The sequence below is a fragment of the Hydra vulgaris genome, chromosome 05 (assembly GCF_038396675.1).
Source record: "Hydra vulgaris chromosome 05, alternate assembly HydraT2T_AEP".
Lineage (NCBI taxonomy): Eukaryota > Metazoa > Cnidaria > Hydrozoa > Anthoathecata > Hydridae > Hydra > Hydra vulgaris.
Window position 1 is genome coordinate 31,959,813 of NC_088924.1, and position 22,890 is coordinate 31,982,702.

Here is a 22,890-nt window from a genome sequence, read left to right on the forward strand (position 1 = left end):
TATATATATATATATATATATATATATATATATATATATATATATATATATATATATATATATATATATATATATATATATATATATATATATATATATATATATATATATATATATATATATATATATATATATATATATATATATATATATATATATATATATATATATATATATATATATATATATATATATATATATATATATATATATATATATATATATATATATATATATATATATATATATATATATATATATATATATATATATATATATATATATATATATATATATATATATATATATATATATATATATATATATATATATATATATATACAGGGTGTTAGCCAGCCTGATGGCGTCGCGTATAACGGGGTTTCCTAATTGGTTTAAAATTCCCAAAGCTTTTTAAGATCATGGTAAAAAAAAAATGAAATCAGTCTCAGATTTAAATTATTGCGCTAGACTAGTATAAAACGCAATTAGTACGCGCAACAAGAAAATAAATTAAGTTAATCAATTAAGAATTAAGATCAATTTTTTAAAGTGAAAAAAAAAGTGTCGTCATTAACAAGCAAGATCATTCATTCAAAAGTTGAAAAAAAAATGTTTTTAATTTTTAATTGACATCAGTTATTCTCCAGTTAAAATTGTTCAACACATTTAATAAATTATTTTATTAATTTATTTTTGTTATTCAAAAACTCTTTATTTACATTCTTGCTTTTTATCTTAAGTTAGAAGGTACAAATAAAATTTGCATATTAATAAACATATAAAATATTATAAAATAAGTTAATAACATTTTTATATTAAAAGATTTATTAATAATTTCGGTAAAATAAGTCAGCTGGGAAAGTAAACCGAAAACAAAAAGAAAATCAAAAATAAAACTTGCAATGAAACGTAGTATATATGTTATATTTGCGTAAAACATAAAAGAAGATAATTAAATAATATTATTAATTATTAACCAATGTTTACAATAATTACAATAATTAATTTTTTATAATTTACAAATTCAAAATTTACGTAGATATTTAATGTATATTAGTAAATTGAAAAAAATCGATCTGCCCCTTAAATGTCTTTGTTACTTACTCGGTGTAGTTAAGGCAATTTTAAAATACTATAGCGTCTGTATGATATTTTGTTGACTACTACATATTTCCGTTAAATGATCAGGTCTGTGAATCATGAAAAGACGGAAAAATAAAATTATAAATTTGGCGGTACCATAAAATAAAAATATTTGAAGCGAAAAAACCCAGATTGTAGATTTTTTTCTTTTCTAAATCTTCTTAAAATCCTAATTCGCTTGTCTAAATTCGTATAAGATTTTAAATAAATATAATTTTTAGGTAAAACGAACATCATAGATTAAAAACTTTTAACGTTTATTGGCGCTTTTTCTTGATTGCAAGTTATTTTTTGGTCGGAATTCTTGTATTTTTTGTAAAAATTGATAGAAATATTGTATTTTGACAACTATATAAAGCTAATAGGTCAGAAACAATTAGAACTAGGATCTATAGTAAATTAAGGCACTTTTTCAAAAGATTTTATCTAAATTCATGTTAACGCCGATGAGCGAAAGTGATCTAAAGGCTCCAAAATGGTATTCTTTGTATTCACTATTAGGGGTAGTAAAAAGGATTAGAAAATTATATAAAAAAGAGAAAAATTCTTCATATATTAAAAAAACCTGAAGCGAAAAAAAATATAACATTTAAAGCTTTTGTTTGGACATAATACGCCTATAAAACCATGCCAATTTCAAATAAATAAATTCGAATAATTTGTAAATCGCCTTAACTACATCAAGTATTTAAATAAAAGTAGCATTATATTTGATGTAAATTAGCGATCCAAACAATTTTTCAATAAAAGGTTATTAAAAATTCGGAAACTTTAATTTAACTTTCATTTAAAAGCTATCGATTTAAATAAGTTTTTTACTATTTGAATTTATCTTATGATAAAAATTGTAATATAAAATATGATGAACAATAATACGATTACCTATGCAAGAAAGTTAAAAAATTTTTTTAACTATTTTAAATTTTTCGCCCTGATATATATATATATATATATATATACATATATATATATATATATATATATATATATATATATATATATATATATATATATATATATATATATATATATATATATATATATATATATTGCACTATTAATAACAGTATTATTTTATTCTTATTATATACTGTTTATGTATAAAAACAGACTGTTTTAATTGTATTATATTTCAAAGATTGTTTTTTAATAAATTTAATATAATTTTCTGTGTAGATTTTAGAAGCACAGTATAACAAATCTTAGCTATTCATTTTTGAATAGATATCCTTTGTTAAAAGATCAACAAAGCAAAATAATTTTACTGCCTCTTCTGCAAGTTATATTTGTTTTTTAAAATACAAAATATCTGGTTACTGTTTACAAAAATATTTGAGACCTGATGCTATAATAACAATTTTTATTTACATAAAATGTGGTATATATAATATATTGTTAAATATATATGATATTAAATTTTTGCTAATTAAAACCAGCCATAAATAAAAATATTCCAAAACCTAAAACTAATTGCATAAAAAAAATTCTTTAAAAAAATTTAAATAAGAAAAAGTATAGGTGCAATTTTGAAAAAAAGATAATACTGATTTATAATAAAGATTTATCTAAGAGATTGCATAGGTTTAAACAATCTGCTAACTGTCATCAAGAATTTGTTTTTTTTTTGCATTGAATTCCTAAAAAAAAATTACAAAGAAAGCTTTTCTGATGTTTAATGCAACAAAAATTTTGTTTTGAAATGTGAATCACATTTCAAAGATTACAGAATTAAAGTCTTAATTCTGATAATAAAGATTTAATTCTAAAAAGAATGAAATGGAAAGAAATATAAAATATTTCAAATTTATTGTTTGTTTCATTAACTTTTGCATTATTCTAATCATCTACTAGCCCAAATCAACTTCAATTTATCTGAGGCATCTTATCAAATACACTCACTATTTTTATTACAAAATTTGGTTCCATTTTACAGAACCAAATTTTGTGTTAAAATTCTGTGCAACGTTTTTTGAACTTTTTTTGAGGTAGTGTCAGACAAACTGTTTTTGTTGTGGTGTTTCTTTTTAGAAAAGTATGTCAACAAAGATTAATTTTGAAAAGAAGAGATGTTAATCTAAATTTTTATGTTACAATTATGTATGGATGATTTACTTTTTGTTGACTTTATAGATATTGAAAATTTACTTGATGTAATGTGAAATTTGAATCTATGGAATGCTGAGACATTTTTTTAAATCTATTTTTTATGCACCTGCCAAATTTTAAAAAAAAAAATTATGTAGTTGATACTTTAAGTGTAGTTAATTTTAAGTGTAGCAGTTTTGGTACTTAAATTTTGTTTTCACAAATTCCGCAATGGGTGTTAAGCTGGTTAGGGGGGAAAGTCAGATTATATATACTATGTATATTTTGTTGTTGTTCTTATCTTGTTTAAGATATCAATTTAATGCTAATGTTTACTTATTATTATTATTTGAAAATTAAAATTCATTAACTAATCATGACACTATATCGTTGATAAGTCTACGCTTAATCTGTCCACTTATTTTTGATAAACTCACTTGATTTGAAACTTTTATTTCTTATATTTTTTGTTTCTTCAGGTAATGAATTATATAGCTTGTAAATGATATATATAACAATAATAATAATAACACTATTATTATTGTTATAGTTTTATATAATTATTATAGTTGTTATTATTATTATTATAGTTGTTAGCCTCAGGCTGTTCACTGCTCGTGTGTGACCATTCAGCGAATTTTATATATGTCAGAATTATATATATGCCGAAGTTTTTAAATAAATTATAGTTGTTATTATTATTATTATTATAGTTTTTATTATAGTACTATTCTTATTATTATAGTTAATTTATTTTCATTATTTTATTTTTATTATTCCGTCATATTTTATGTATGTATAATATATATACACTATATTATAGTTTATATATTCTTTTAGATAAAAAGCAGATATTAAAAAATGACTTTGGAAATGGAAAAAGGTTTAGGAAATAAATTTACCTAATTAATGGCAATTACTCTTCAAGTTTCAGGGGTTTTAAACCCAAATGCAAAAGAAAATAGATTTGATGGTTTAACTGGTACCAACTACTGATGCATTATTGTCATGCAAATAATATTGTCAATGCTATTCAATAGTTAAGACTATTAATATTAATTAATAATTTAATACTATTCATAAAAGTATAGTCTACACTGTCAACTGTTAAATAGTATTGACAATAACTAATTTCTTTACTATTGAAATTATATTATTTTTATTATAATTTTGATTCTATGCTGTTGTTAAGATTGTATATTAATGCATACATGATATTAATGTGCATACAGGTATATGAAAATAATAATAATTATTAGATATTTGCATATCGCGTTTCCATAATAATATTATATAATTTAATTTTAAAAACTTTATGGGAACTGAATAAAAACAAGCAAAAATAAATTATAAAAGATATTTCTTTATAGGATCACTTATTTATCTTTATTAATTATATTAAATTAATTTATTTTATTTTTTATTTTAACAACAAAATATCATTTGTGTAAAAGTGTATATATTAATTTATGTAAATGCAACAATTTGTTATATATCTTGCAAATTACGATCAAAAAAGAATATTGATTATCATGATAGTTTAGACCAACTAAGTAGAAAGAAAATGTAATTAAATGGTCCATTTCCACAGCATTTAAAATAAGAAAGATTAAAATAAGAGAATTGTTGGTAGAAAATTATATATATATATATATATATATATATATATATATATATATATATATATATATATATATATATATATATATATATATATATATATATATATATATATATATATATGCTCGCGTCTTCTGCGGCTGAAAATTCAGCCTCTCTAAACGATTACACCATGTAACAACATTTTTGTTTATGTTAATTTTTTAATGTTTCTTACATAATTTTTGTATGCTGATTTCAGTGGTACCATTGGTTTTTCTCTATCATCAAGATTTCCTGAGAAAAAGCATAAAGTATATTTCGGAGTTTTCGTATATGTGTAATGCAATTAAAACATTATATATATATGCTGATTTTAACTATATTCGTGTGTTTATTTTCAGTTTAACTAATTACAACTGTTACATGAAGTGGTGAATATGTCTAGTAGATCCTGCAAGCTTTGTCCTGACTCATTCTGTTATGTTTGTGGTTACTATATTAGTCCAACACAAGCTAAACATAAGATTGTCAGTGGTACAAAATTCTTTACTGCATATCATGCTTATTTTGGCATGGCTATGGGAGATCAGGACAAATCGTGGGCACCACACTACAGTTGTGGTAGCTGCAGATCAACTCTGGAAGGATGGCTGCGTGGAATCCGAAAGTCAATGCCCTTTGCGATTCCGAGAATATGGAGAGAACCGACGAACCATCATGATGACTGCTTTTTCTGCATTGTTGACATTTCAAAGTATAAAAAACCGAAAGATAGGCTGACTCTAGTTTATCCAAGTACACCATCTTCTATTGGACCAGTTCCACACAGTGATGAATTGCCTGTTCCTACTCCACCTCAATCCGAAGAAGCAGCTGCATATCATTCTGAAGTAGACTCACCGGATGAACTCAATGATGACTGTGATTTCAGGGAACCGAATGATTCACCTCATTTCCCTATCCAACAAGAACTTGATGACTTAGTACGAGATTTAGGTCTCACTAAATCAAATGCAGAACTTCTGACATCACGTTTGAAAGAATGGAATTTATTAGATCCAAGCTGCAGAACCTCGAAATACCGAAAAAGACATGAAACATTCGCATACTTTTATGTAGTATCAGAATCACTGTGCTATTGTCATGACGTTCGTGGTCTTTTCAATGACATTGGCATTGTTCACAATCCTGAAGAGTGGAGATTATTCATTGACAGCTCAACAAGAAGTCTAAAGGCAGTTTTGCTCCATAACGGAAACCGATTTCCTTCGATTCCAGTAGCTCATTCCGTTCATCTAAAGGAAGACTATAAGAACGTGAAGTTGTTGCTTGAGAAAATCAACTACGACAGTTACAAGTGGGATGTATGTGGAGACTTTAAGATGCTAGCATTTCTTCTCGGTCTGCAAGGAGGATACACAAAGTACTCGTGTTTTCTTTGTTTATGGGATAGCAGGGCTGCAAACCAGCACTTCACAAGACGTGAGTGGCCAGTGAGAGAACATTTACAGCCTGGTTTGCACAATGTTATTAATCAATCTCTGATACCTGTTGAAAAGATCTTACTACCACCCCTTCACATTAAACTTGGTCTTATCAAACAATTTGTCAAAGCATTAAACCCAGATAGTGCAGCATTCCAGCATATTCGGCAGATGTTTCCAAAGGTGTCAGATGCAAAAATTTCAGCAGGTATATTCGTTGGTCCACAGATTAAAGTTATGTTGGCATGTAAGGAGCTTGAGGACAAAATGTCTGCTGTTGAAAAAGAAGCATGGACTGCATTTAGACATGTTGTTCATAGCTTTTTAGGCAACAATAAGAGTGATAACTACAAAGAGATAGTGGAAAACTTAATTGTACGGTACGCAGATATGAAATGCAGAATGTCAATAAAGCTGCATTACCTGCATTCACACTTGGAATTTTTCAGACCAAATTTGGGTGATGTGAGTGAAGAGCACGGGGAACGTTTCCATCAGGATATTCTTGCAATGGAGAAAAGATACCAGGGCAGATGGGATGCAGCTATGATGGGTGACTACATCTGGTGTTTGATACGCGATGACGAGAAACTTCATAAAAGAAAACCTCGTTCTACTGTTCACTTTTAGTGTTTTTTGAGATTGTGAGAGACTGTTACAATACAATATAATGTAACATTATGTAATATATGTAAGAAACATGATGTAACATGAAGTTTTGTAACATAACATAACACTTTTGAATTAGTAAATGTTTTATATTGACTAAAGTAGAATCTAATGCAAAACGATTTATATTAATTATATGTTTAATTGATTTTTTTTTTTTTACGACCAAACGATTGATGCAATAAAAAATCCAATGTCATATTCAGACTCAGCATACTCAAATTAATTAAGAAACATCAAAAAACTTTGATAAACAGAATTTTTTTTTTTTTTTGTTACATTGTGTTATAAATTGCTTCTGCGGCTGAAAATTTACGCATGCGCATACTTTACACTTTCTTCTGTTTTGATTTTAAGCTTCGGTTTTTTCTTGGCGACTTATTGACAAAAAAATAGAAATATGTTACAATTTTGTTATTATAAAAAGATAGTACGAATTTGAATTTAAGAATGAGTTTAATATAATTCAGCGTACAATGAAAAACAGTTTTTATGTCAGCAACAACAATTTAATAACTATATGTATCTTTACTAAACTTTAGTACTTAATTGCCAGAACATTTTTGTCCAAACACTTCTACAAAGCTGTGTTAATTATTAATTTATTTTGATGTCAAAAACATAAGATCTTAAAACATTGATAATTTTTTATTTCAACTTATATTAATAACAGCATTTCAGAAATAATTCTTTTAAAACATTTCAGAAATAATTTCATTACATAGATTATTTCAAATGTTTTCGAAATAATCTCTGAAATGTTTCCACAGCCTGTGGAAACATTTTTCATATAAAAGGTTTCTCTTTTTAAAGTTTTTCAAGCAGTAGTTTTTCAATCAATATTGCATATGTATTTCTTCATCCCATTAATGTATATTAAATAAAATATCTTGAAGTCTCCAGTGGATGTAATACTAACTTTTTTCAGTTGCACAAATTCTTGTTTTAAAATAAGGATACCAACCTGTGACAACAAGCTTGACTTGAGTCAAAGGACAACACTTTTGGGTAAAAAAAAATAATACATAAGCAATTGTATTTCTATGCTATGATCATTTACTAACACAAGATATAAACTGTCAACAGATTGATTTGACAGAAATAAACAAATTCAAAGTCAAGGCTTGACTTTGAATTTGTCTATTTCTTGTAAAAAAAATCAATTTGTAAATACTGATTTTTCAGTTACAGCCATGCTTTTAAAAAAGTTTGTGATCTTCATTACATAACACAATCAATCTGTTGACAGTTTATATCTTGTGTTAGTCAATAGTCAGAGCAAACTCCAAAACACTTGCCAATCTCCACTTTCCATATTAGCTTAATTACCTTAATGCTTGTTTTGCACTTTCAGCAAGCCGAAAGTAGATTTTTACATAAAAGTTAAAAATCTATTCAGATTTTTAACTTTTTTTTAAAAATAGTGTGGAAGATTTATTAAAAATCTTCCAGACTATTCTTGTATCTAAATTAATTTTGTACAAGAAGTGCAGTTCACACAAGGCTTTCAAAACTATGCGACAGGTCGTTGGAGATTTATATATCAAAAGTGTGTATATAACAATGCTATATAGAGAAATTTTAAGTTAATTTTAAGTTTAATTTCAAGATTATTATTATAAGTTAGTATTTAATTAGTAAGTTATAATTATTATAACTTTATTTAGTTATTAATTTATTTTATGATTTGATCTAATAATTAGTATAAAGTTAAATCGTGTATATATATATATATATATATATATATATATATATATATATATATATATATATATATAAATATATACATATATTTATATATAAACATATAGTTCTATATATAAAAAAACCATAAAAGCGCTAATTTAATTGACCAGAATGTTTTTAAAAACATTCTGAATGTTTTTAAAACATTCTGAATGTTTTTATCAGTATAAACAATGTTTTTTTTGTTGTTTTTTTATAAAATGTTTTTATTTTTATTTTTTTTTACTGTAAATCATGCGCGGAGTGTTGCTACATCGACTATCTTATAGCCTGACTCGCAAGGGAGTGCTGCTACATCGACTGACAAATAGCCTGACTCGCAAGGAAGTGCTGCTACATCGACTGACAAATAGCCTGACCTTTATTGGTGAAATATCCTGTGGTAGAAAAGTTTTTCCAAGTCTCCCTCATAAACATTTTCAAAACATGACAGCTGTGTGTATACATACTCATAAAAAAAAAAATATATATATATATATATATATATACACATGTATTTAATATATATGTATATATGCATACATTATACACACACACACGCACACACACACACACACACACACACACACACACATATATATATATATATATATTATATATATATATATATATATATATATATATATATATATATATAAATATATATATGTGTGTGTGTGTTTAAAAGTGTATATATGTGTATATATATATATATATATATATTTGTTTATAAATTGCATATATATATTTATTCGTTTATAAATCGTATATATTATATATATATATATATATATATATATATATATATATATATATATATATTATATATATATATATATATATATATATATATATAGAAAGAGAGAGAAATGTATGTATACTTTATTTAATTACTTTATTTTATATATTTGCTATTTATTTATAAATATAAAATAAGTATATGTGGATGTGTGTGTGTGTATATATATATATATATATATATATATATATATATATATATATATATATATATATATATATATATATATATATATACAAATGCATATGTATGTATGTATATATACAAATGCATATATAAATGTATGTATATATATATATATACAAATGCATATATAAATGTATGTATATATATATATACAAATGCATATATAAATGTATGTTTATATATATATATATATATATTTGTGTATATATATATATATATATATATATATATATATATATATATATATATATATCAGCGTGTTAACCAGGATTTAAATTTTTTAGCTATTGTTTTTGAATTGAGAAAATAATTTAGTGCCACAGTTCACAAATATGCGTATTAGGTTTAAATTTATATGACCTCAGAAGTTTCAATGGATTTAGGTTGCTGATATCAGATATTTTTAAGGATCGAACTTTAAAAATAAAGATTTTTAATGTGTTCTTCTAGCTGGACATCTAGCAACACTAGGTAATCCACGCAAAAATATATTTATCAAGTGTGCTAAATTTTTGTCTTCAGGGGTTAATAATCTTTATTATTTCTTTTTTAAGATTTTTTATATTGTAAATCATTAAAATCATTAAAACTGGTAAATCCATTGAAAATCCCGGTTAACATCATTTTATACCAGAAACGCACATTTCTGAACTCTGGTGCATTGGCTAAAATTTTATTTAAAAAAAAAGGTGTTGTTTATAGAAGCTAAAAAGACTGTACGTTTAAAAAATGAATTTTACATATAATATTGAGTTTAAATATATATAAATGTATATATTGTCTGAATCTAGAATAAATTTCTAATAAGATTAAAAAAATAAAAAGCAAAGTTTTGATTTTTAGTGTTTCTTAACCTATAAGGTTATAGTTATTTTTATGACTTTTATTGTTATGATTTTTATTGTTAATTTTTTTTCTTCCATAAAGTTTTGAATATTCTATATTATTTTAAAAATGTTTTACGTTTAAGACAGTTTAGTCAATTACTACAGCAAAAAAGACATTACTACAGACAAAAAGAACAAATGACAAAGGATGTCATTTGTTCGAAGAATCGTTTCAAAATGAACAAGAGGAGGAACAAGAAGTTTAATTTATAAAAAGTCTTTCAAATTTATCGAAAATATATATTTTAAAACGTTTATTTGGTTTGATTTTTTTTTTGTTGCTGGAATTTTTAAGAAACACTGTGGGGAAAATATTTAAGCATAACGAAATAAAATGAAGTTCTCAAACAATTGAAGACTGATGTAAAAACGACGTAACTCCATTTTCGCAAATTGTTCAGGAGAAAGAAAAAACTGAATAATTTTATATGTAGGGAATACGTATTTTTCTACCAAATCATGTGTTTAATGACACAAAAAGTGCTTTAATCTATGTCATTTTTATACTAACTGACAGAACTTCTTTTATATACTAATAATCCATTAAAACCTGAAAATCAATAGAAAGTGGATTTCTTTTTTTTGTTAGTCTTTGCACCCATGTCTTTAATTGCGTTTTTAATTTGTCTCAAAGATATCTTCTTAATGACGTCCTAAAAAGACATCGTTTCTATTTGCTATTTACCATAAGTTCCGAATTAGTCATAAAATCACGGCTTTATTACTACGTTAAAGATATTTTGATAACGTCTACGTTAAAGATATTTTGATAATTAATTTTTGTAATTGATTTTAAAGCAGCCGTGGAGCAGCAGTTAGAGTTCAATCCAAAAAATTTGCAAAAGATATTCCCAAGAACTATTTATAAAGCCTAATATACATTATGTCTAACAACTAAACATTTATCAGCTTTTAATTTTTATGTTCAAAACTATGTTTTTAGACTTTTTTTTTAAAAAGGAAAGTCCTTATTTATCATCACAGCTATTTTGACAAAAAAGCAATTTGATAGTTTTTTGATGACGAGCATAAAGGGATATCCATTAAACCATAACTATGTAATCGCAGGCACAGAGAAAAAGTTTTCATTGCTTTTATTTATAGTAAGTTTAACATCCGTAATTATAATAAAGTTGTAAAGCCGTATATTACACTTATATATGTAGTAACACTATTCTAGTTTTACGAATGTAAATAATAATATAGCTTTAATGGCTTTTGCATATTTAATAACTTTTTGTTTAAAAGATGCAAGTAATACTTTTTAAAAAGATTTTTACACATTTAAAAAACTTTACTTAGACCGGTATGGTCGACACTTTTTTCCGGTGAGCAAATCCAGGTATCGCTTTTTTTGTAAAACCCAGACCAAATTTTAAAAATAGACAGCCTTTTGTCTGAGTAACCGAAAATGAATCCAATTGAGTTGTGATCGACTGAAATTTTATTTCGGACGAAATTTCAATTTGATACAATTTGATTTATCAATTTATCAATTTTTGTTTGTTTGTTTTTTCATTATTTCAGTTATGGTGTTTCATCTAATCTTAAAAGTTATTGGTGAAATCTTAGTTTTTCAACATTTTACATTTTAACAATTTTTTAGTTTTTACATACATTTTAACAACATTTTAGTTTTTCAAATTTTAGGACTTTCTGTTATTTATTTGAAGGAAATTAAAGTGATTCTTGTGATTTATGATGTTCAAACTTTTTGAATTTAAAGAAAAATTTTTTTTTCGTTTTTGCTGATTTTAACTGCCCTGTTAAAATCAGCAAAAAAGAAAAAAAAAATTTTAAATTCAAACAGTTTGAACATCATAAATCACAAGAATCACTTTAATTTCCTTCAAATAAATAACAGAAAGTCCTAAAATTTGTATTCAAAGGCAACAAGGTTATTTTCGAACCCCTAGCAACGACCTTAGAAACCATGACTGTTTATGGGTTTGCCCTATTTTCACAATTTTTTCATTGGTTTTGTAAAAAGGTTATTTTGTTACAGAACAAAATAACCTTTTTACAAAACCAATGAAAAAGGTGGTTAATCATGTTTTTTTGGCCAGTATGGATGTTTTTTAATTAGAGATTTTTTTAGTATAAGATATTTTTTATTTAAAAGCTGTTTTATCTCAGAATAATTTTTTTCAAATATTTTTAAACTGGAACATTGATATTTCAGAAACTATTTACTCTTTTTCTTTGAAATTTTTACATTTTTTCATTGGTTTTGTAAAAAGGTTATTTTTTGAAAAATGTAATGGAGAAAACTATATAATCTTTTATACAATTACCAAATAATAAGAGATACACCCTATAAATACGTTATTACACTTTATAAAAACGCTGAAAAATGTATAAAATTGATTCATGACGACCTGCACGGATTCCTGAAAATCGGAACGTTGAAAGATGTCCTATCGATCTCATTTAAGTTATTCTGGCGATTCTTTTACACGTCTACCAAAGTTGAAATACTGTTTAAAAAGAATATTTTTGATTTATAACTTTTTTATAACTATAAATTTATAACTATAACATTTTTTTTTTTTTCAAGCCGTTTAAATTCATTAAACCCAATTTGTTTAAAATTTGACAAGATATTTAAAAACAATATTATTAGGTTACTAGCAAGAAAAGTTCTTTAAAACGTGTCGTGGGGATTCCAGCTAGCACACCACGTTGGGTTAACGTAGTATACTTGCGAAACAACGGTTCCCATGTTTGACCCAACGTATTGTGCTAGCTGGGATGATATGCATGTTAACTCAATCTATTATACTGTTAGACTTTTCCTGCAACCAATCTATGTTGATAGTAATAAAGATAATGACGATTATATATATATATATATATATATATATATATATATATATATATATATTATATATATATATATATATATATATATATATAGAATAAACAAAATATTTATATAAAATTCTCAAAGAAATAAACTCTAATAAAATTTACCCATAGACGGCAGTAATTTACGTATTAAAAACTATTTATTACTAACGTGGTTTAAAAACTGCTTAACAGTATACAGAACATCAAATAAATAAAATAATAACTACTTTCATTAGTTCATCGAAAAAATAATATATAACACATTTCTTAACAACAGCGAACCATTTTGTTAAATATAAATAAAATTTTTACCATTTAATCATCAGCATTGAAAACTGTTGAACTAAATAGCCAAGCACACTATAATCTTTTCATTTAAGACGAATTTTTTTTCCAAATTGAAGATTGGAACTTTCACATTAACATGTCAACGATCCATAAATCATCATGCAAAATAATTTTTGGATTATTGGCATGTATTAAATAACAATAACACAAATAATGCAGAACTTTCTTTAAAAATCATTTATGTATCAATTAGGAAGATAGAAGCCACACAATACTAATTAGTAATATCCTGGTGTTTTGAAGTCTTCCAATAATATCCTTTTTTTGAAGTGTTTTGAAATCTTCTAAATAACAAAAATAACCACAAAACAAAATAAGAAAAAATTTTAAAAAAATTAAACAACCATAGTAAAATAATTAGTAAAATAATCTATAAGATTTAAGATTCTATAAGATTTTGAAACTGAAAAAAATTCTAAAAAAATGTCTGAAAATATTTTTGAACCTTTCTTTTCAATTTAATGGTAACCTAGCGTTATTTTTTTATTCCAAAATTTTACATAAGCCTTTTGCTAGGGAGAGCCCAATAAAAAATATGCAATTAAAGATACTAAATTATTTTCCTATAAAGAGTACAACAACAGGTAAAAGATTACTACACCTGTCCAACAACAACTGCAGTCCAATATCATCTATGCACTTTTGTCCACGATCATCTGTATTTTTTTTTTTACTCTAATAACATCTGTCCAATATCATTTGAAAATTCAACAACCCCTTTTAACATCATTCGGAAGATGTAAATATATCTAATAATTTTTCTCTAAGTTTAATAACATCTGCAAGAATTTTCTCCAGATCTAGAGACATCTGAAAAAATTTGTATATGTAACTACGTCTGGTTAATATAATGCATTATTAGTTAATATTTTTTTTCCATATGTAATTACATCTGCAAAAAAATCCTATATGTAACTAATACGAAAATACTTTGCAATTGATTTTGTAAACTAAATTTAGATACCGAATAAAATGAAAGAAAAAAATGTAACAAGAAGTAACTAACCAGTTTTAAACCAAAATTAAGAAACTTCTATAGAAGTTAGTTGACAAAATTTATCATCCAAAGTTTTTCTCAGGGTTGTCCTTGCACTTATCTTTAATGTCAACAAGTCAATAAAGTCAACAACAAATTTTCTTTTGGAAATTTTTATCAATTTAGATTCTGCTTAGTAGTGGAAGCATTTTGTATATATACACATCAAAGATCTTTTTTTTTTTTGACATCTTCACTTCCAACAAGGCTGCAAGCAACCACTATTAGAAGTTACTAGAAGAAAAAAGATTAGATAAATTCCCAGATACGATTAGATAAATTCCCAGATAACAATTAGAAAAATTCCAAAGAACTAATATTCAAGGAAAAATACTAGATGAATAAAAATTTTTGGAGCACTTAGAATAAGACTTAATTGAATGATAAGTAACACAAGAATGAATTTGAGTAGATTGCACAAGAGACACTAGCTTTTTAGAGCAGTGCATATTACAGTATCTGTAGAAATGAGAAAGAAAAGCAACATTACAACGATATGATAATGGTTGTAGGTTGGCTGTAAGAGCAGGACCAACTATGTTTACAATGCGTTTTTGCACCTTGTCTAAAAGAGAAAGGGCATCATTGAAAGATCTGCAACAGTATCATTGGAAGATATGGCAACAGTATTCCATACAAGGGCCAATTTGAGATTTATAAAGATAAAGAATAGAATTCTGAGTAAGAAAGTGGCGAGCACGATAGAGATGCAACCTTAGCAGATGCTAATTTTGCAATTAATTTGATATATGGTTTCCAAGAAAGATCGGAAGTAAGAGTTAATCCTAGAAGATAAAGGGTAGATGACTCATCGAGTACATTATCGTTTATAAATATAGGAAGATCTAGATAATTGTGACAACAATTAGCTGAAAAAAATTGAGTTTTAAGCTTTGCGCTTAAAATAAATTAATTTAAAACTCATCTTTTAAAACGTTTTATTAAAGTTACGTCAAATGCTTTTACAAACTACTTCTAATGATTATTTAATCAATGAACAAACATTTAAATTATTAAAACGTGTTAAATATATTATTTTTAATTAATAAAAAAAAAAAAGAAAAAAAATTGTTTAAAAAATAACTTGGTCTAGTAATTTTTCATAATTTCATGCTCTGATTAGTTATTCAAATAAAAAAAAAATTTTTTTAAACAATTCTTTGTAAAAATAGAAACAAAAAAAAATAAAGCAATTAAATCATTCCATTGCAACGGAATATTTAGTTTAGATTTTTCATAACTTAAAGTAACTTAAAATATTATCGTTCAAAAGATATTTAGAAAGACATGCAAAAATAGTTTCAAACGCTTAAGTTTATCATAAAAAATACATGCCTACATAAAAAAAATTTAAATATATTTTTTGTCAATTTATATAGAATGCGTTTATTTTAAACATTCGCTATAAATAATTTATTTTATTTCAAGCCTTCGCATAAAAGAAAAACTTTAGAAAGGATCAAAGAATAAAAGTTATTCATAACTTAATATTTTTTTTAAATAGCATTTAAAATGTTAAAACATCAAAATTGCCAAGGTCAAATTGTGAAGGAAAAAAATTATAAGCGAGGTCAGTTAAAGGGTGTGATCGCACACCATTTCTGTCCAAGCCTGGATGTGAGAAATTCTGAAAGATCGTTAATGTAAATTAATAAGAGTATAGGGCCGAGAATACAATCTTGAGAAACACCTGAAGTTACAGGATATGAAGAAGAGTGCTGTCCATTGAGGACAACTTTTATACTATGATTGGAAGAAAAGGATTCAATAATCTTAAAGATAATACCCTATACACCATAAAAAGAAAGCTTATGGAGTAGACCAGAATATCAAACTTTATTAAAGGCTTTAGAAATGCAGAGAGTGATAGCCTTAGCCTCTCCACATCTATTTAACCCACAATAAAACCTATCAGCTATTACCATTAACAAATCAGCAGTAGAACAAGAAGATCAAAATCTATATTGATGATCAGAAAGTAAGTTATTAGATTCAAGATAAGAGATTAAGTGTTTATGAATTAAAGATTCAAAAACCTTGCTTATGATAAGCAGAAGACTAATGGGATGGTAGTCAGACGAGTCAGATTGCTTTACAGAATTTTTCAAAATAGGTATAACAGATGCCGCTTTTCAGCAGGATGGATATGGTTTTGAAGGTATAGATAACAGCTTTTGCAAGACTATAACAGGTATGTTGTCCAATCAAAGTCAGGCAATGGACTAACCTGTTTGTCAGCTATATCAGGTAGAACGCAACTAGTGGAATCAAGAGACGATTTGGATGAGAAGTTCTTAGCAAACAATTCAGCCTTGTCTTTAGGTGAGGTGACAAGATTTAAACTATACAAAAGAGGTGGAACAACAGATTTGCCCTTATTATAGACACTGTTAAAGATTGTCCAGAAGTAGCAAGAGCCTAATTTTAAAGATGAAATACGAGATTTTGTGACCTGAGAATAGCGAGCTTTGGCGTTAGACAAAACCTTTTTACAATGTTTTCTAGCCATAGTAAATAGACATCTGTTTTCTGGATAATTATTATGCTGATAGATATAAAAGTAATGGTTTCGATTGGAAATTGCTGCAGTACAATAAGAGGAAAACCACGGAGAAAAGGTCACTAAGCCAGCAACCATCATTCTTCAGGTATATTAAATGTTAACAGTATTTTTATGAGACTTCTTAATTTAGTCTGCAAGTTTTTTTAACAGTATACAGGAATTAAATGCTTAAAAAATATATATAACGTTCTAAATTATACAAAAAAAAAAACTGGTTTGCACATACATAATAAACTTGTTTATGATAAACCAACTTCTTCTGTGTCCAAAATGCCATAGGATTGTGGGAAATTTTATGGATATTTTCATTTAAGTCTTTGGATTTTTTATTTAAAGTTTTTTACGAAACTTCTTGGATTCAGGCTGGCATGGAATTCATTATTCCCATTCGACAATTCCAAGTCAAGCCACACTCTTGGTTTTCCAACCTCCATGGTTTTCCTCTCATTGTGCTGTGCAAATTCCAATCATAATGATTACTTTAATATCTATCAGCAAAACAATTCTCCAAAAAACAGATATCTGTTTACTATAGTTGGAAACCATTGTAAATGATTTTGTCACCTCACACAAAGACAAAGCTGAATTGTTTGCTAAGAATATCTCATCAATATCATCTCTTGACTCCACTAGCTACATTCTACCTGATGTAGCCAAAAACAGGTTAATCCATTGCCTGACCTTTGTATCACTCTAGCTTCTGTATCTAAAGTGATATCCTGCTTAGACAAGACAACATACCTGATAGTCTTGCAGAAATGTTCTTCAGAACTGTCGTCTATAATTTCAAAACTATTTAAGAAGTTTAACATTATTTCTTACTATCATAAGCAAGGTTTTTGAGTCTTTGCTTAACAAACACTTAATCTCTTATCTTGAACCTAATAACTTTCTGATTGTGGTATTTTCGCTGATGATACTAGCGTTTATTCTTATCTTGATGAGAAGCCAACACCCTCTGATTGCTTGGAAGGGCATTTGGGCTTGAAAAGGTTCACACTTCTGCTATAGCATGGGGTTCTCGGTGGCTGGTAAACTTCAACTCGGATAAAACTCAAATTTTCAAAATTAGCATCTGCTAAGGTTGCACCACTTTATCATGCTCGCCATATTCTTACTCAGGATTCTTTTCTTAATTTCTGTATCCGTCCTTGTATGGAATACTGTTGCCATATCTGGAGCAGATCTTCCAATGATGCCCTTTCTCTTTTAGACAAGGTGCAAAAATGCATTGTAAACATAGTTGGACCTACTCTTGCAGCCAACCTCCAACCATCATCACATTGTCTTAATGTTGCTTCTCTTTCTCTTTACTATAAATACTATAATGGGCAATGCTCTGAAGAGCTAGTGTCTCTTGTGCCATTTACTGAAATTCATTCTTGTGTAACTTGTCATTCAATTAATTCTTATCTTTTTACTGTGACTGATCCTAAGTGCTCTAAAAATTCTTATTAGTCTAGTTTTTTTTCCTCAAACATCAGTCCTTTAGAATTTCTTTATCTTGTTTTTCTGATTCATATAACTTGGAATTTTTTAAGTCGTCTTTAAATTTCATCTTTTCTCTTTCAATAACTTTTAACTTTAATAGTGGCTGCTTGCAGCCTTGTTGGAAGTGAAGATGTTGAAAAATAATAATAATTGCTTGATGAGAAAAAAACCTAGTAATAGGATTGTTTTTGAGTAATCAAAAATTAAAATTTTTATTTTACCAGGTTTCAAACAAAATACTACAAATTTTACAATGAATCTTATTAAAATATATTCCTATTCATAGTGAAATTAATATCATAAATATTTAAGGTTGTTAGAGATGTTGTTTAAAACATTCCTATTTGATTGTTTGTTTCGCTCAACAAGAAAAAAATTTTAACTTAAATGTCCATGTTTGTATTTAACGTTTCCAATGTTCCTGTTTGCATCTTATATTAAACATTAAAAGTGAGGTACTAATCAAAAAGTTAATTATTATGAAAAATATCTTGGATTTCCTGATATTTTTCCTACTATTTTTTGTGAATAATTTGGTTATAAATCAACTTTAAATAGTTTATTTGAAAGATCTCACTTATTGCAAACCGAAAGTATTTTTGTAACTCTATTATTTAATGAAAAAAGCAAGATTTTATAATAAAATTGAGGTAGCAAAAAGAAATCAAAGTTTAGAACTTTTTATAACAATGTTATGAAAAGTTATTATAAAAAAGTTTATGAAAATTATTTTTCAGTTGTTTTTTTTAAATACTCTTCATGTCTTTTTTATACGACAGCACTTTTTTATATAAAGTTATAAAAATGAGCAATATTGTAGAGATTTAAATAATGGAGCTAAATAATGCAGCTATGTTATTTGTATGACTGCTTTACATAAATTTAAAAAATTTATATATATATATATATATATATATATATATATATATATATATATATATATATATATATATATATACATATATATATATATATATATATATATATATATATATATATACATATACATATATATATATATATATATATATATATATATATATATATATATATATATATATATATATATATATATATATGTATATATATAAATGGATGTTTTATATTTTAATTGGAACAAAAAGAACCTATCAAACTTTTGGTAAAACTAAGCGAAGAGCTGCTTTAACTCCTCAATTAAAAATTAATATTCTTTTAATCAAAATAAAAAGTAAAACATAATATATAAAAACAAGATAAAAATAAAAACCATTCTAAAAGATATAATTACGAAAAACCAATATTGGGACAATCATTTTTATTGCTTTGTTTTTTCAACCTTTTTTAGCAAGATCCTCCTCTTCTGTTATCGTTTTTATATGTTTTCAAGGCAACTTTATTTGGAAAAGAGTTATATGGTATCCAAATTTAACAAAATTAGAATATTCAAATAATCAATTTTTCAACTTTGAAAATGACCACATTAACACATATTAATAGCACATTATCTGGCAAAAAGTTTAATAGAACTTTCTCCATTACACTATTTATGAATAGTTAACCATTTATTGAAATACTGGTTTCCGAAGGAATTTTGTAGACAATTTAAAAATCTCTTTTATCTCAATTCTTATATTTGCTCAATAGAAGTGGATAACCATACTATTACAGAATGTACTGATTGAAAGTATTTTCATAGAAATTGTTTTGAATTGATGAAGCTGTTCAGAAAAACAATGCATTTATCATAAATATGTATTTAATGGATTTTTAAAACAAATATAATTGACCATATAATTATTAATAATAAAAATAATAATAAGAACTATATTAATGATTGAAATTATTAATAATATTAATAACAAATAATAACTATACAATATAAATTTTTTGGTAAATATCATAATGATAGAAATAATCAATATTGGTAATGTAAGAGCTATATTAATATAGATAATAGCAGATTTAGCAGATAAAATATAAACTCTTATAATAATAGTACAAGTACTAAATTATATAAAAATAATGGACTTGATATATGAAATAAAACAAATACTAATATAACTAAATAAAACAACTAAATAAAACAAATAATATAAGAATTTAATATTTAAATGATGAAAACAAAATTAATAGCAAAAAGATAAACTGTCAATGTAATAAGTATGATTTTTGTGTATTATGTAATAAAAGGTATTAAAAATGAATAAGTATGTAATAGCATATATGTAATAACAATGTAATAAAAATGTAATAAATAAGAATATACAAAATAAAAAAAGAAACAACTTTTAAATATTAAATATATATACACATTGTAATTTAGTAATCGGTTCACATAAACTCTTCCATTATATTACCTAAGCATTTGATGCATTCCTAATTCAAGTATAGTTGAATATAAGTGAATATTGAGTTATAAAAAAAATGAACATAAGCTGTAATTAAACAAGATTTTGTTCCATTAATGCATAAGAAATTCAAGACAAAACAATTTTAAAAAAATTGATACAATATACATAAGTAATAAATACTTTTCATTAATAGTGTAACTTCACTGGCAATTTTAAGGGTGAGTGATACAAACGAAATAAATAGATTATATAATAACTTACTTTCTTGTTGTATGTAGAAACAGTCAAATTACGTCTTTGACTAACAGAATGGTAATTTATGCAGCAAAAATCATTTATAAACAGTTCAACTTCGCTGCAACTCTCAAACAATTTTCCAACAACTAGATTGGCCATTTATTTACTTGTTATCAAACGCACTTGCGAACGGAAAAATATAACATTTAAAACATATACAAAATTTAAGCGCATGCGTTAATTTTCAGCCGAAGAAGCAATTTTTAGTCGCTTACAGTGGCTGAATATTCAGCCGCAGAAGATTTATCCTATATATATATGTATATATGTATGTATTTATATAATATAGATACATACATACATTTGTATATAAAATTTGTATAAATTCAATCCTTGTTATGACCGTTTTGCACATTTTATTTAAATAAAATGAATTACCTCTAACTAAAAAATTTAAATTCTTTGTCAATGTAGGATGCACCAAATATTTATAATATATATAAATATAAATATATATTATATTAAATATAATACACATAAAGATGTATATAAATGTGGTTACTGTCTTCTAAAAACACCATATTTTGGAAAACCAAATTGATTCAGTGAAAATATATTGGTAATATTTAGACTATATTTTATTTGTCAATATAACTTCACTATGAAGTAGCTGCTTATCATTGGATTTTCAGGTCTCTTGATTAACGCGAAACTAGTAAATTGTTAATAGACTTGAGTCTTTAGTCTAGTAATTTAATAATATAGAATATATAAGCTAACATAATGAATTTTGGGTTTTAAGTTATTAATCATTTAAATATTAGCGAATTTGTATTTTAACTTTTTGCCTCACTCTATGACACTTTTTCAACGGATGGCCGGCTTAACAAATTTTTCCAAAATTATTGGATATTAATTATTCAGCATGCCTGTGGGCCTTTTTCATAATCTATGGTTGCAAAAGGTATAAAATTGATCTTCAAATAATCGATTGTAATGACACTCATTGAATACCTAGATAACCAGGTAAACAAAATAAATCGTTCTTAGAACTCAACTCCCACCTCGAAGTGAACAATTGAACCCGAAAGTTGTGCTTCTTTACCGAGCTTACGCTCAGTAGTTTCAGGCAATTTACCAGCGCCCTTTCAAAGTGAATTTAAGTGTACCTAAAACTGTTATTTTATTATTTTTTTGAAATGGAAGTTGAGCGAACAGGTATATATTTACAATATTATAAAACAATAGTTGTATCTTTGTTGATAAAAAATTATTTGATTGTAAAGATGACGACAGATTAGCACGAAAATAAGAATTTATAAAGATTTTAATAGAGTAGAACTTTTGGGATTGTTTGGGATTGTTGCTTAACTGTTTTTTTATTGTTAATTTATTTATTTATCTCTCAGAAAAAGTTACTCTTGTGTGCTCGTGCGTGCTCTTTCTAAA

At 25.5% G+C, this 22,890-nt stretch overlaps 1 long non-coding RNA gene across 1 annotated transcript; it reads right to left on the reverse strand.

Annotated features, from left to right (window-relative positions):
- Window positions 1-12,874: 12,874 nt before the first annotated feature.
- Window positions 12,875-21,622, reverse strand: LOC136080030 (uncharacterized). Its single transcript, XR_010638393.1, has 3 exons — window positions 21,466-21,622; window positions 13,746-14,065; window positions 12,875-13,060 (listed from the first exon to the last, which is right to left on the reverse strand). It is a non-coding gene; the product is annotated as an uncharacterized LOC136080030 (long non-coding RNA).
- Between the last annotated feature and the right edge of the window lie 1,268 nt (window positions 21,623-22,890).